The sequence below is a fragment of the Triturus cristatus genome, chromosome 2_2 (genome assembly GCF_964204655.1).
Source record: "Triturus cristatus chromosome 2_2, aTriCri1.1, whole genome shotgun sequence".
In the NCBI taxonomy this organism is placed as follows: Eukaryota; Metazoa; Chordata; class Amphibia; order Caudata; family Salamandridae; genus Triturus; species Triturus cristatus.
This window is the reverse complement of record NC_140582.1, coordinates 1223072861-1223086301: the sequence shown is the minus strand read 5'-3', so window position 1 is coordinate 1223086301 and position 13441 is coordinate 1223072861. Positions and strand designations below refer to the sequence as shown.

Here is a 13441-nt window from a genome sequence, read left to right as displayed (position 1 = left end):
CACTTGTGTTGGTAACGAGAAAGAGTTTTGTTTTGGTTTGGTAAGATAATTTTTTATATGCACAAGACCAGATGTCCTACTTTGGATAGGTGAAGCAGGTGGGTAGTGATAGAGGGATTAGTACCAGATAGATTCAATTTGGTTAGCCCTACTTTAAGCTGAAGGAATTTGTAAAAGACTAGGTTTGTAAGATTGAACCGATTTTGCAGGATTAAGAATGGTATTGGAGAAAAGTTTTTGTAGATGTTTTGTACTAGATTAATGCCTTTGCGGGACCAGTCTGTCCAGAAGAATGGAGAACCGTCAATTTTGAGTATGTGGTTGTACCATAAGGAGGATAAGTAAGATTGTTTTATCTTCACCTCCAAGCGGGAATCAAGGAGTAGGATGGCTCTTTTGGTGTTTTGTATGATGTTTCTTGAGTGCGGTAAATGGGATATGTCCATCGTAGCTAAGGCAGCGAGAGGGATGTTCTGAATGAGGGACTTCTCTATCGCCACCCAGGGTGGTATATATGGCAGGTCATCCATAAACTAATTTGCACCCTGTTTGCAAAAGAAGGCCGTTAGTTTCTGAAAATGGGTAGAAAGATGCCCCCTTTATTCTTGGACAGCTAGAGTTTTTTCATAGAGATTTTGGGCTTTTTGCCCTGCCATAGGAATTTGCTAAAGGTTTTGCCAATATTTTTTAGGAATTCTTCTAATAGGAACATGGGCAGCATGCTAATCAGATAATTGACGAGAGGGGTTATCATCATCTTCAGCATTTTGGCTCTTCCCCACCATGATAAGAATTTGGGAGACCAGTAGTCTACAAGTGATTCTATTTTTTTATACACACTTTTTTCGTTAGTATGTGGAGTGGTGATTAGTTTATTTGTGAACTCAAGACCTAGGCATTTGATAGAGTTCTGTTGCCAGGTTAGACACGACGAGCCTAGAATACTTTTATCACCATAGCGACTGAGTAGTTTTACCTCGGATTCATCTTTGTTAAGGGAATATCCAGATACTTCTGAGAAATGGTGAATGGTATTCATCAGTGCTGGGATTGCGTTGGGGGCTCCTTCAGTTATAATTAACCAAAGGAGACACCAGTAATGTCTATATTTTCCCTAATATGTTGGAGGAAAGGCTCCAAAGCCAGGAGAAAGAGGGGGGCATGAGGGGCAGCCCTGCCAAGTCCCTTGGCTCAGGTTGAAAGCAGGGGAGACTATACCACCAGCTCTAACTTTAGCAGAGGGATTGTAGTAGAGAGTCATTATCATTTTGATCAAGTTATCGCCCGAATTAAACTTCTTTTAAACAGCCTTTAGGTATCTCCATTCAACCTTACCAAAGGCTTTTTCCACGTCCAATGTGATGGCAACAGTGGGAGAGTCGAGAAGTCTAGCCTTTTTTATGGTATGACATAACAGACGTGTGTTGTCACTAGAGAGCCTGTGTTTTAAGAATCCCACCTGAGATGGGTGTATTAGTTTAGAGATATGTTGTTGAGCTCTATTCAAAAGAATTGATGCGTAGATTTTGCAATCCAGATTTATTAGTGATATCGGCCTCTAGTTTTTAGGAAAGAGGGGATCTTTACCTTTCATTGGTAGGACGATTATGGTTGCTTCCGCAGGCGTGCCTGTGACTTGGCCAGTTTCTGAGAAGTGAGTAAATAGCTTCAAAAGTGGTGACAGTAGGGACAGAGCGAAGGTTTTGAAAAATGTGGCATTAAATCCGCCGGGGCCTGGGGCTTTACCCATTTTCAACTTGTTGATCGCTATCAATATCTCATTTTCATTGATTGGGCCATTTATTGATGATTTCTCTTGGTCTGTTAGGCTAGGGAGAGTAATACTGTTTATGTAGTCATGACATTTTGAGTGCTTTACGTTTGTGTTTTCTTTGTATAACTCTTTATAGAAGTCCATGAAGGTGTCCGCTATTTTTTTGCGGGTTACTAATAATATTCCCTACCTTATCCTTTATGGTGTTATTGGCATATCTCTGTATTTTAAATTTTAGATAAGCGGCAAGGGATTTGCCAGCCCTGTTAGACTCGCATAGTTTGATGCTTTTTTCCTTCTTGATCCATAACCCTGCCCTGTTGCTGATGATTCTATTATATTCATATTTCAAGTTGAGAATTTTATTAAGGGTATCTTCGTTTTTGTTAGTGATATGTATTTTTTTCTAGTTCCGCGATATCTGTCTCTAACTTCACTAAATTAGAGTTTGTTATTTTGTTCATTTTTGATCTTATCCTGATTATTTCCCCCCTTACTGTAGCTTTCAGGGCCTCCCATCTTGTCAGGTCTGATGTCTCACCAGCCTAGTTCTCAACAAGAAAATTATGAATCATGTTTTTAATTGTCTCTAGATTGTCTTGATCAGCTAATATCTCGTCATTGAATCGCCAGGTTGATTGCTTTTTTTGTGGTGCGGGGTCAGAGATAGATAATGTGATACAGGAATGGTCAGAGATTACGATGGGTTCAATTGATGTGCGCTCTACCTTGCAAAGTGTGTTGTTGGAGATCAAGAGATAATCTATACGCGAGTACGACTTGTGGGGAAAGGAGTAAAATGTATAGTCCTTTTCTGCAGGGTTTTGGATCCTCCAAGCATCAGTCAGGTTGAATTTCAAGCATTTCTTCTTCAGGACTTTGTGTGATTTATTTGGAACAAATGGAAATCGAGTTTTTTTCTAGATGTGAGTCTAGAGGTAGATTGAAGTCCCCCGCTAGGATAATGGTAGCTGTATTAGGAAGTTGTTCTAATTGGCAATAAAGTTTGTCCCAAAAGGATGTTTCGTCCTTAGTTGGAGCGTAAATGTTAGCTACATAAAATTCAACCTTATCTTTGGCAAGCTTCGAAATGACCCATCGGCCTTGTGAGTCAGAGGATTTCGAGAGTAAATGGAATCTGGATTTTTTTCGAAATCAGTGTAAGTACACTGTTCTTCTTCCCTACGGCTGCTGAGTAGGCTGCAGGTTTTCTATCTCTTTATACTTCACACTTTTGTCTTTGAGATTTTGTAAGTTAAACTAATCAGTAATTTTTAACTGCATGTAACTGTTATAAACTGTCGTTGTCTGATTCTGTCTCAAGGAAAGAAACCTCGGACTAGATCCCTTTATCAACTGGGTACCTAGTATTGCAGTATATATTTTTGATTTATCCAAATGGGCATCTAAACTCTAGACTATAATCATGTTTTCTTCTTGTTTAGTAACCACTGAGACGGAGTCCTGACGAAGGCCTAGCCGAAACGCATTGTTTGTCAACAAGCCGCCAGTCTCTGTGCATAAAGTTTTACGTGATTAATGGGTTTTAATATACACTTCTTTTGACTAAAGTTGAAAAAAGAGAAAAAAATGATGTGTGTACAAATGAACTGAAATTATGACAATCTCACTACTTGAAACACAGATTCATGATAGCATATGAAATGTACCAGCTGTCAAAGGGAGAGAATACATGTGGTTCATAATTTAGTATTAAGATTGTAAATATATTTATCTTTGCCTATACATGATTTCAACAAAAAAAAAAAATCTACCAAAAAGTTATAAGAATATTAATAAGAAAACAATAAACTGTTTATACTTATTCTGTATTAGTATTTGTGTTTTCACGGATTGAGTAATTAATGTAGTCTAGAGTTGACATCCCAACCTAACTACCTAATTTTCCGGAAACAGATTAAAACATTACTCTTCCCTTAAACTACGGTTCACAGTTCAGTGTGTACGCAGGCAATAGCGCGGGAATGCCCATGGGTAACAAGGCGCTTTAGAAATATTGTTTAATAATAATGTAAAACACACCGTGCCCGGTGTTTCCGCTTTGCAAAGCTGTACAGCTGACGTAGGAATGTCTCTGCAGAGAATTAGAAATGTTCTGCTCGACATGGGAGCCCAGCACATCCTGTTGCTCCAGTGAGCAGATGAGATAGTCACCCTGGACGTAACCACATTTGGAACATATTATGACTAAAATAAAGGCATTGGCCTGGTGGTGACCATCAATAAATACAACATCATAGTGGAACAAGTGGCATATACTGCTAAGGTGGATTCTTACCATTATCTGCGGATAGGACAGCAGGTGAGCCACAGCCCAACTTGAGCTAGATCTGGTTAGCATCTCGCCTACTTTGGATATGCAATTCATCTACTGCTGCCATAGGCTGGGACAACCTCATTAGGGGCAAACATTTCTGGGAACTTCATGGGTCAAACATGTCACAGGGCAAACAATTTAAACCGTGTTGAAAACCAATTGAGGAGAGCTGAATTGTTTAAGCAATCTGTAACACAATGAAGTTAGAAGGTAGCCTAAAGATTCCGCAAATATTGCTCTTTTCAAGAAAACCTGGGAAGATTCAGACACTGTAAACAAGAACATTTTAGATTGGAAACAGTACTAGGGCTCCAGCCATGTTGGACTGATCGTCTCAAGGGATTCACACAAAATTCATGAAGTTCTCTTTGCTGATTGTACCAATTGCTTGCCTAAGAGGAAGCTGGCACAGGGATACTAAAGTTTCTTGATTGTGTTGAAGACTCTGTAGGGGCAAATTGGAATCTGTATCACGCTTGACTTGACATCTACACCCAACCAGTAGAAGATCATAAACACTCACAGAGACCAATTCTTCACAGACTGAAGGCCACTACTATAACGCAGCCCATGAGTCATCGCCTAAAAGGAGATGGGCAACAGATTAGCCGCTTAACCAAATTTGTTGACATTATGTTGTCAAAGCTGGACAACGCCTCACTTATTCACCAAACCTCACCTGGAAGGAAGAACAGTGTGCGCCGCCAAGTGTTGTTGGCCATCCTACTCCATGTGCTGTTGTTACCCGGACCCCTGGACTTATAGTTATCCTGTCCATGTGTTATCGGTCACAGTGTCCTTTTGGTTCATACTCCCTGTGTAATATAGTCAATGGGATTCTGGCACCTGAATGGCACCCTGTCCCACTCGCTCTGTGAACACCCAGCCACTTGTGCCATGTAGACCCCCCCTTGCCATTTAGAAAACAGCCACCCTCTCCCATGTGCTCTTAGCTGGCCTGTGCTATGGCCCCTGAGGCCACACTGATAGATATGCAACAATGCCAATCTCCACCCTTGTGTCTTATGGTTACTCAAGTCCAAGCACCCCCCTGACACTTGTGTCCTACGGTTACCCTGCCCCTTGTGTTCTAAGGTCTGCTTCCCCTACTAACAGTAAGGCCACCAAATATATATGTTGTGTATTCACCCTGCTCTGTGAGTATCTGATGTGGTTTGAGATGTTAAACCTTCTTCAAGAGGTCAAGCATCCACAGATCTGTCTACAGACACAGGTAGAATATTGCCACGCATCCAAAGATCTGTCTACAGACACAGGTAGAATATTGCCAAGCATCCACAGATCTTTCTACAGACATGGCTAGAATGCTGCCAAGCACCGATAGATCTATCTACAGACACGGCTAGTATACTGCCAAGAATCGTAGATCTGTCTACAGACACAGGTAGAATATTTCCAAGCACCCACAGATCTTTCTATAGACATGGGTAGACCATTGCCAAGCCTCTGTTGATATGCTACAAACACAGGTAGAATACTGCCAAGCATCAGCAGATCTTTCTTCAGACACGGGTAGAATACTGACAAGCATCCGTAGATCGGTCTACAGACACGGGTAGAATAGTGCCAAGCATCCATAGATCTATTTAGAGACACAGGTAGAATTCTGCCAAGCATCCGTAGATCTGTATAGAGACACGGGTAGAATAGTGCCAAGCATCCATAGATCTGTCTACAGACACAGGTAGAATAGTGTCAAGCATCCATAGATCTGTCTACAGACACCGGTAGAATATTGCCAAGCATCCACAGATCTATCTACAGAGACAGATATAATATTGCTTTCTCCTTGTACCTTGCTGGTCATCATACATTGAATGGTCACCATTACTGTCATCTTATGGGGCGTTTAGTCCTTGTGTATGCTGAATTACCTACGTCATGGGTCTTACTCTCCCTTAAGTACATCAACCAATCAATCAGGGAATTGTAAGTGCGCTACTCACCCGTGAGGGTCTCAATGTGCTGATGGGGGTGGGAGGGGTGGTCCGCAGATCTGTTTAGCCGAAGAGCCAGGTCTTGAGGGTCTTCCTGAAGGTGTTCAGGGAGGGGGCACGTCTGGTGTCTGCTGGTAGGTTGTTCCTGGTCTTGGCTGCAATGTGAGAGAAGGATCTTCCACCTGCTCTGGCTCTGTGGATGCGCTGGGTTTCGGCCAATGCGATGTTGGAAGATCGGAGGTTTCTTTTGGGGTACATGGAAGTTGATTCTGTCGTTGAGGTATTTGGGTCTGTTGTTGTGTAGGTATTTGTAGGTGTGAGTGAGGATTTTGAAAGCGACTCCTTTCTCCACGGGGAGCCAGTGGCGACTTCGTAGGTGTTGACTGATGTGTTTGTGTCGGGGAATGCCAAGGACGAGTCTGGCAGCAGTGTTCTGTGTTGTCTGGAGTTTGCGGAGTAGGGACTTGTTGATGCTGGCGTAGAGTGCGTTTCCATAGTCCAGTCTGCTGGTGATGAGTCGAGTACGATTCCGAGGTTCTTGGCGTGGTCTGAGGGGGTAGGTGGGCTTCCAAGGGCGATCGGCCACCAGGTGCTGTCCCATTTAGAAGGGGTAGTACCGAGGACGAGGACTTCTGTCTTCTCAGCGTTGAGCTTCAGACAGCTGTTGGTCATCCAGACTGAGACATTTTGCATTCCTTTCTGGAAGTTGAGTTTGGGAGTGGTGGGGTCTTTGGTGAGGGAGAGGATGGGCTGGGTGTCGTCGGGGTAGGATACGATGTTGAGGCCGTGTTGAAGGATGATGGCTGTGTGGGGGGCCATGTAGATATTGAAGAAGGTGTGTCTCAGGAATGAACCCTGTGGGACTCCGCAGGTGATTTTCGTGGGGTCGGAGAGGAAGGGTGGGAGTTTGATCCTTTGGCTTCTTCCAGTGAGGAATGATCGGATCCAGTCCAGGGCTGTTCCTTGTATGCCTGCACTGTGTATTCTTGCGACTAGTGTGCGGTGGGAGATGGTGTCGAAGGCCGCTGATGGGTCAAGTAGGATGAGGGCTGCAGATTGGCCTTGGTCCAGGAGGGTGTGGATGTCATCTGTAGCTGCGTGTAGGGCGGTCTCAGTGCTGTGGTTGCTTCGGAATCCAGATTGGGATGGGTCGAGGATGGCATTCTCTTCAATGAATCGTGTCAGTTTCCTGTTAACAGTTTTTTCTGCAACTTTGGCTGCGAAGGGGAGGAGTGAGATGGGCTGATATTACTTGAGGTCGGTGGGGTCAGTTGTGGGCTTCTTGAGCAGAGGTCTGACTTCTGCGCACTTCCAGTCGTCTGGGAAGGTGCCCGTTTTGAAGGTGGTGTTGATGGTGCATTGTAGTTCGGGTGCGATGGCGGCTGCGGCTCTGTGGTAGATGTGAGGGGGGTAGGGGTCGGTGGGGACCCCCGAGTGGATGCTTTTCATGGTCGAGGCAGTGTCTTCGGCCGTGATCGGTGTCCAGTTGGAGATAGTGGGCTGAGTGGTGTTTCGGGGTGGGGGGGGGGGGGGGGGGTAGGTGCCGTCTGTGGCACCTGGTGGATGGTCGATGAAGTTGTCGTAGAGGTTTTTGATCTTGAGGTGGAAATAGGTTCCAAGCTTGTCACAGATGTCTTGGGATGGGGTGATGTCTGTGGCTTCGCTGCGTGGGTTGGTGAATTCTTGAATGACACTGAAAAGTTCCTTGGAGTTGGCCAGGATTTTGTTGTGGATGAAGTTCCTCTTGGTGGCTCTGATCTGGTTGTGGTAGTCCGTCATGGGGTCCTTGTAGGTGGTGTGGTTTTCGGTTGTCTTGGTGTTTCACCAGTTCTTCTCCAGGCGTCTGCAGGTGAATCTGGCTTCTTGTAGAGCAGTGGTGAACCAGGCGGCTTTCCTGGGGCGTTGTCTGTCGGGGTTGTGCAGCGGGCAAACATGTCTGCGCAGTCAGAGATCTAGGTGTGGAGTTCTCTAGCTGCATTGTCTGCGTTGGGTGCCCAGGTGTGGTTGTCTCGGGTGAGGGTGGAGATAAGTTGCTCGTCGGTAACCTTGCTCCAGTTCCTTCATGGGGGGTGTGGGGCATGTTTGGGTGCCTTGTGTTTGTTGATGGCAAAGTGTACGCAGTGGTGGTCGCTCCATGTTGGCTGCGTTGTGTGGCTGAATTGGGCGCAGTTTCCTCCTGCGAAGATGGGGTCGAGGGTGTGTCCTGCTCTGTGGGTCGGTGTGTTGACGAGTTGTTTAAGTCTGATGCAGGCGAGGTTGTCACGAAGGATAGTGGAGTTGGGATTGCTGGGGTTGTCAAGGTGGAAGTTCAGGTCTCCAATGAATATGCAGTTTGTTGAGGCAATGGTGTGGGGTGCGATGAAGTCGGTGATGGTGGTGGCAAAGGGTGTTCGGGGGCCAGGGGGTCTGTAGACAAGGGTTCCTTGGAGTGTGGCTTTGGTGGTTGTCTGGATCTGGAAGTGCAGGTGTTCTGCGGAGGGGAAGGTTTCGCTGGAAGTGGTGAGGTGGAGGGTGCTCTTGTGGGCGATGGCGAGGTCCCTCCTGGGTGGTTGGGGTGGTCTTTCCTCTGGATCTTGTATCTGTCTGGGATGGCAGTGTTGATGTCGGGCGGGGGATGCTTTGGTCCAGTTCTCTGTGAAGAAGGTGATGTCAGGCGAGAAAGAGTCGAGTAGGTTCCAGATTTCCATGTCGTGTTTGTGTACGGAGCATTTTAGGGTGTCACCTGTGCTGGCGTCGGCGGTGTTGGAGCCTGGGATGGCGGTGATTGTCTGGTGGTAGTGGAGGCAGGAGAACTGGCCGTGGGTCTTGTTCGGTGAGGCCTGTTGGCATTCTCTGGGTCTTCCAGGGTACCGTGCGAGGAGGGTGGTTGTTTCGTAGCGATGGGTAGTGGGAGTTCCAGGGTTCCTGGTGCTGGCCGCAGTTGGATCACGGATGAGAGCAGACGGGCTTGCCTTTGGCGTGCCCGCTGCACGCGGCTGCCATTAAGTAGGGGAGGTGGGAGGGAGGAGAGACTGGGAGACGGGAGCGGGGAATTCCGGGGGGGGGGGGTGAATTCCCAGTGGGAGTTCTGAGGTGGAGGGGCCACAGGGGCAGCAGCAGCAAAAGGTGTAAGGAACAGGCAGGCATGAGAAAATAAAAACAGAGGTGGAATTAGAGCAAGACACAGATGGGCACAATAACAGTGGCACAACAGGGAAAAATTAAGAAAAACAACGGCTGAGAAAGATTACGGTGGTTGCAGGCAGTCTGGTCCCAGTTTGAGTGGGCAGCAGGTGCAGGAGCGGGCAGCAGCCTCGAACCTCCCAAGGAGGAGGTCGGGGTCTGGAGGCAAGAGATGGCACAGCAGAGCTGCGGGGAGAGAGTGGACCTAGACCAAGGGTTGGGGGTCTTAATTACTATCACTAGTCACTATCCCTTGTGTGTTATGGACACACTATGGCGCCCTGATATTCTGTACTGTGCCCTACTTTACCCTGTCCCTTTTGTCCTGAATTGGCTTTGTGCTGTACACCTATGCTATAGGTGCCACTGGAGTATTTGGTCACCCTGTGCCATTTGCTGGATGCGCAGTCTCCACTCGGTGAACACTCATCCTGCCACCTGTACCCCTTTCCCTGTGTACTCTCAAAGCAAAGTCACTGTACCCCAAACACACTCTTCCCTTTATGCCCCGTATGAGAACTGCCCCATGGTTTCTACCCTTTTTCCCTTCTGTAACTCTGTCCCATGCATCTGCGCTGTGCCACCCTGTGCCAAGTGCCTGGGCTGGTAGTCACCGGTCCCTGTGCTCTTGAACACCCTAGCCCATGCATTGTTACCCTGCTTGTCCTAGTACCACCACCGTGCACTCACTGTTCACCATTAACCATGTGTGAGTGAACATGGCGGACAGCAGGGCTCGAGTCGGAGGTACACGGCGTCCCCCCACTCTTTTCACAGGGTGGATGCCGTCCCCCCTGCCAAGAAGCTGGGTCCCACAGAAATATGCTGAACGTATCCCGGTGTAATTTTCAGATATGGGGAGACGTTCAGCTTGTGACATCATGAGGTCATTTGCATATTGTCAGTCCTCCCAATTCTTTTTATAGGACTTGTGCCCTGGCGGACAGCGTCACCCATGAGATGGGTGCACCGGGCAGGCTTGTGTATTCATTACTTCCAGAGCCTTGCTTTGGTGTCTTCTCTCCTTCCGGTTCTCTACTCTACAACCCCTGCACGTGCTTCTCTCGCAGGTCCGAGGCTTATATAATGTGTCACGTGCACTTTACAGCATAGCGCACCAGACACTGAGACACCCGAACAAGGTCGAATCCAGGAAGTCATGTGAACGCCGTGTTTGTGCACAGTGCTTTAAATGGGCCGATGCTGTCCGGTACTGCGTACCAGCCAGGGCTTTAAGTGGGCCGGGTCCGTCGGGGTCTGAGCACCAGCAGTTATTTTGTAAATATGCCCCATTGTACCTGCACTTCCATATTTCCATTTAATGCACCCCCGCTCAGGTAACAGGGATTTATTTTAAATCTGCCATCCGTCACCTCGTCTATAAATCCCATATAAACCTCTGCTATAAAATAAAGACTGGCATCTTTGGTGACTTTAATCTAGTCCATCCCTGGATTCAATCACCCCCCCCCCCCCCCCGCCTCTCGCCCCTCAGCAGCGTCACAAGTGGACACTCTCAGGCCTCGTATGATGTATACCTCAAGGGGTTGCGGGGTGGGGGGTTAATGCAGACCATCCTGTGGACCTCTGTCCACTCCAGAATACACACACTGGCCGTCGGCCTGTGCTGCGTCCAGCGCGGGGCGGGGGTGGATGGATCGGCGTCACCAACAGCCCTCGCGTGGGACCTGGTGGGTCATTAACAGCAGCCCACTACTGCAAACCACAAGCGCTCTGTCGCATTTCTAAGCGCTACAAGCCTACCACCATACCTGCCAACTCAGCCAGTGTCACCTTGTGACACACGGAATGGGCTGCCATCACACGGTCTCCCGGTGAGGAGCCGATATCACACGGTGGCATGGCAGGGAAAACGAGCTGCAAACCACTGTAAATTGTGGATTTCCAGCTCGCTTTCAGAGGCTTTGAAATGCCGGGGTCCATGATTAAGCGGTGTGAAAACACCCCCGGACATCGCACCAGCCTCAGCGAGCTTTTTTTCTTTTGTTTGGGAAGAGGGGGGGTTGGGGTTCAAGAGTGTGTAGTAGACATAGCCCCCTCCTCACACTGTGAGATTGTTCTCCAATTTGGTATGCTGCAACGAAAAACATTATCAGTGCACCGGCCCCTCTGGTCAATCACACACAACACCACATAGATTTCATAGCAAATAACCTTAAGCAAGCACTAACCCAACCTACAGTACAGCGCTTTGGAGCCTGACAAGGGTTATGAAGCGCTACACAAATGCACTTACAGTTACTCCTATTTTTCATCTGTACTTTTTTCTATAATGTTCGTTTTGACTCCTCGAGTCTACTCCCAATATTCTCCACCCCCCCCCCCCCCTCCTCCTCCAAGCCCCCACCCGGCCTTGCCATTAATCTTTATTTTATTTCGGGTTGACTACTCTTTTATTCTCGTAACCGACAGCCTCAGACTAACGTACACACGAGGGTTAGGACTACAGCCCCCAGAATGCACCGTGTCGCTAATTAAACCCCCAAGACTGGCACAGGTAAGTCCGTCTTGCCATGAAACGTCACAGCATAAATAGCAAGTGAAGTAAACAAGTCAAAGTCACGCACCTTACGAAATCTCTTCTTTCGCTCGTTTTCTCTCCTCTTCGTTGCTGCCTCGGGTTTCTCTCGAGTGTCCCAGATAAGAGCCCGCAGCACCCCTTTATAGCTCTACACTTGGAATAAACCTAAGTTCGTGCCTTCCTCTGATTGGCGGATGAAAGCGGGACAGTTAGCCGACCCCCTTCATCCGGAGCCATGGTCAGCGGAGGGGCGCTCCGGCTCCAAGAGGCTTTCACATTGTGCCTGCCCCGCCCTCGGGATCACGCTTCATTTCATGGAAAGCGGTGATTTACAGGAAAGAGATACTTGAGGGATAACAAGCATTGGCAAACTCAATTGGGCACGGCTGTGCGAAAGCTATTGACTTTGCCTGTTTGACGATACCTTTAAGCTATATTGTAGAGCAGTGTGACCGTGCAGCATGGCTCAAAGTAAAGGTAAGTAAAGGCGCTATGATTGAGCCAGCGCTTTTTAGGTGTCGCCTGACCCACCGCATGCGCTGGTCTGGCGAGACTTTTTGTGAGGGCTCAAAAAAGTGCTACCACTGTAGCCTAGAGCTACAGTGCATGTGCGCGGGCGCGCGCCTCACTTTCACGGCCGCTTTGATGTTTGATCGGGATCACTTTCACTTTCAGGGCCGCTTTGATGTTCTCAGTGAGCCCGTTTTTAGGTCGAGGACCGTCCGGTCTGCCAAAAGCAGAACCGGAAGTCGGAGATTTAATGATTCTTAGAGTGGCTATTTAGCCCGCCTCTCTTTTTGCTTCTCCTCCATTGGCTGGCTTCCTAAACGGAGGCCAGCCATTGGAGGAGAGAGCCGTCCCTCCAAAGAGGCTCCGTCTTTTTCAGATTCGGGGGCGTGTTCCGTGCTCTTCTTTCCACTTTTTAGCCACGCCCTTTCTCAGGCGTGTTTTTCTCTCCTCCAGCCAATGGCAAGAGGAGAGAAAAAGAAACACGCCCCCGAATCTGAAATCGCCACTGCGTTTCTCCGAGGCATTTCTACTTCGCCTCGGAGAAAGGCGGAGGTGTCTCCTACCTACTTCCCCTTTGAAAGACTCGTTTCCTTTGTGTCAGAACGGTGCCATCCTGCCTCCATTTTGTTCATTCGTCCTCCTCTCGCATCTTTTCTGTGACATGGACTCGAGTCTTCCTCTCAATGCCAGCAGTACACAGAGTGTGGTTTAGCCCATAGTCGATGGCGGCTACTACCGCCAGGTACTGGTAATGGTTGTTTAAAGGTTGTAATCTATTACAGGGAGAGGCATTTTCTCTATACCCATCGGACAAGGATGTTACTGATCTTTGAGGTAAAATGTGTGCTGTGTTAATGTGTGTTGCACTTGTAAACGCGTTGGCCCACAACCCACAGTATAAATCCACAATCTACTAAGCAGGCACAGCAAACTGAGTTGCTTTTTCCGTGGTAGCCCAGAAGCGCTTTGGAGCCTCGTCGGGGTATGAGGTGCTATACAAATGCGACACATTAGTGCCTGTTCCATGTTTCCATCTTCTGGGTCTCGTTAGTTTTGTGTACTAGAGCTTTGTGAGAGGCGTCAGACATACCTTCCGGATCAGCAACACCGTTAAGTTCCAGAACACCATTTGGGGTCCTTTTCGGTCTGCTGTTGCT

At 47.7% G+C, this 13441-nt stretch overlaps 1 protein-coding gene across 1 annotated transcript in view; it reads right to left on the bottom strand.

The window, feature by feature from the left end:
- LOC146863445 (uncharacterized) overlaps positions 1 to 12088 on the bottom strand; it is a 53551-nt gene extending 41463 nt beyond the window's left edge. Inside the window, exon 1 of the mRNA XM_085642879.1 lies at positions 11821 to 12088. The gene's annotated coding sequence lies outside the window, so the exon portion shown is untranslated. The remainder of the gene's footprint in view (positions 1 to 11820) is intronic.
- Between the last annotated feature and the right edge of the window lie 1353 nt (positions 12089 to 13441).